Raw genomic sequence first — 2,912 nt, forward strand, 5'->3', positions numbered from 1 at the left:
GGGCACGTCCTCAAGTACCCCCATAGGGCGCTTGACGGACCTATCCGCCAATTGGAGAGTCATGCTAGTGGGAGCCAAGTTTTGAATGCCAATCCTTTTTGCAACTTTCAAAGGAATAACACTAACACTTGCTCCCAAGTCACAAAGAGCTCTAGAGATGGGAACACCGCCAACTACACAAGGAATGGAGAAGCTTCCCGGGTCACCAAGTTTAGTGGGCAATTTGTTGAGGATATGAGCACTACATGCTTCTTCCATAGCCACTATTTCTTGGTCACCCAAGACTCTTTTCTTTGTCAAAATGTCTTTTAAAAATTTTGAGTAGGTTGGCATGTTCATTATCACCTCCGTAAAGGGTAGGGTAACCTCAAGTTTCTCAAGCATATCACAAAATTTTGCATACTTGAGGTTTTCCCTACTCTTTATGGCTCTTGAAGGGTAAGGAATTTTAGAAACAAGTTGGGAATTGGAAGATACCTTTGGAGGAGCCGAACTTTTTGTTACCTTTTTAGAATGTTGCAAAGGTATTTCTTCAATAGCTTCCTCCTCATAAGGGAGGTCTTCCACATATCCATCAACATCCTTGTCCACTTGAATTCCTTTTCTAGTCAAATCTTCACAAGCTTTCTTTCCTTTGGTGTCTTCATTAGCTTTACCCGAAGCCTCAATGGGTGAGCTTTCTTCTTCATCATCCATTTCTACCTCATTCCCCTTGGGATCTTCATCAACTTCCAACTCAAGGTCTTTGTAAGGGTCCTCAAGCTCTAAACCACTCCTTAGCACTACCGCATGAGCATGGTGGCTATTTGAGGCATCTTTGGAGCTTTGCCCTTGAGCCAACAAACCACCGGGTGGCCTTTGAGGGTTAGCCATAGCATGAGAAGCCATCCTAGATTCCATTTCCCTCATGTCCTTAAGAAATGTAGCTCTCAAGTTTGCTTGTTCTTGTTGAGTAGCTTTTGCAAAGTTAGCTATCTCTTGGCTATGTTGAAGTTGCATATTCTTAATCATCTTCAAAAGCTCCACTTGAGAGAGCTCACCTTGGGGTTCTTGATGAGGTTGGTTGGCTATGGGTAAAGGGAACCCATAGTCATATCTAGCATTGGGACCTTGGTTGTTGTTTTGCCCCACTTGGAGGTTACCTCTCGGACCATAGTTGTTGAAATTCGATCCTTGACCTTGTTCTTGAGACCCTTGAACATACCCTTGCCCAAATCCTTGATTTGCTTGATTTACTTGATTCCCTTGGTAAAACCCTTGGTTGCTTTGGTTTCCTCCAAACTCTTGGTGCCCTTGTTGTTGGTTGCCATAGTTTTGGGGTGGATTGTTGCTTGACCATTGGTTTTGATTTCCAAAATTATTTCTTGGGTTTGGGAGAATTCCCCTTGGTTGAGAAAAACCGGGTGGATTGGTTTGGGTTTGTGGTTGGAGATGTTGGGGGTTTTGAACATTGGTGCTTTTGTAACTAAAGTTGGGGTGGTTCCTTAACCCTTAACCCGGGGTGGTAGAAATTGGTATTTGGATTGTAGGTGTTCGGGTTGTTGTAAGGAGGCCTTGGTGGCCTAGGATTGTTGTTGTAGCTTTGAAAAGCGTTCACCTCTTGAGTATTCTCTTCATAGGCACCATTGTAATTGTTCCCACACAAGTCATAAGTATGGCCACTTCCTCCACAAAGTTCACAACTCGCGACTTGAGCAACTTCTTCCATGGGCGGCCCATATGAGGTCGCGGCTTGGTTCACTTGATTCTTTGAAAACTTCTCAAATTGCTTTGTGAGCAAGTCGAGCTTGGCATTTGTCTCGGAGTTGGAGGCATTTTCCTTAGGATATTTCCCGTTCCTTCGTAGCATGTTCCCTCTAGAACCATAGTTTGCCTCCGAGTCTACCATTTTTTTGATCAATGCCGTGCCCTCTTCATCATTCAAGTGGTCAAAACCTCCCCCCGCGGAGGCATTTACCATCTCCTTAGTTCTTGGTAGTAGAGTTTGGAAGAATGTTTGAGTAATGTACCATTCCGGTATTCCATGGTGAGGGCAACTTGCTATCAAATCTTGATAACGGTCCCAAGCCTCACCTAAGGACTCTCCATCCTCTTGTTGGAACGTATGGATCTCGTTGCGGAGCATTGCGGTCTTTGAGGAAGGGTAGTACTTAGCCATAAATGCTTGGGCTAAGTCATCCCAAGTAGTGAAAGTATCCGGTGGGTGAATGTTCAACCACCGGTCCGCTTTGCCCGTCAATGAAAACGGAAATAACATCATTCTCAAGGTGTCTTCGGACACCCCATTCTTTTTCATCATTGATACTTTCCTCTTGAACTTCCGGAGATGAGCATGGGCATCCTCCTCAAGATGACCTCCAAACAAGTCCTTCTCAACTAACCCGACTTGGGCGGGATGCATCTCAAAGTTGTTTGGGGCCAAGGTGCCAAAATTGATGGGATTACATGAATCATTATGGTTAGGCCGGTTGTGATCTCTAAGAGCCATTTGTGGTGGGTGGTTCGGTTCTTGATGTGGTGGTGTTTGAGGTGGACTATTGTAATTAAGGAAGTTATGAAATGGGTTCTCTACTAAGGTCTCAATTGTGGTATTTGGTTGAATCGTAGTTGTTGTATCAAAATTTTGTGGGATGTGTGAGTTTGGTTGATCAATGTTTGCTTGGGTGGAATTGTTCCTCACTCTTTCAAGAGTCCTAGTCCTCAAGGTCCTAAAAAGCCTTTCGGGGTCGGAGTTGAATAGGAGAGCTTGGTGATTCCTTCTAGGCATACACTTGACAAATCGTAAGTCTCCTAGTGTTTTTACACACTAGGGAAAGGCAAAAATCACACACACTCTACAAACAACAATCAACTACTAAAGCAAAAATGACAATTGAGACAAGATTAAAGCAAAGACTCTAAATAAAACTAAG

At 43.9% G+C, this 2,912-nt stretch overlaps 1 non-coding gene across 1 annotated transcript; it reads left to right on the plus strand.

Annotated features, from left to right (window-relative positions):
- The first annotated feature begins 2,018 nt into the window (after positions 1 to 2,018).
- Positions 2,019 to 2,125, plus strand: LOC141619572 (small nucleolar RNA R71). Its single transcript, XR_012531741.1, has one exon. It is a non-coding gene; the product is annotated as a small nucleolar RNA R71 (small nucleolar RNA).
- Positions 2,126 to 2,912: the final 787 nt, after the last annotated feature.

This window comes from Silene latifolia, chromosome 1 (assembly GCF_048544455.1).
Source record: "Silene latifolia isolate original U9 population chromosome 1, ASM4854445v1, whole genome shotgun sequence".
Classification (NCBI taxonomy): Eukaryota; Viridiplantae; Streptophyta; class Magnoliopsida; order Caryophyllales; family Caryophyllaceae; genus Silene; species Silene latifolia.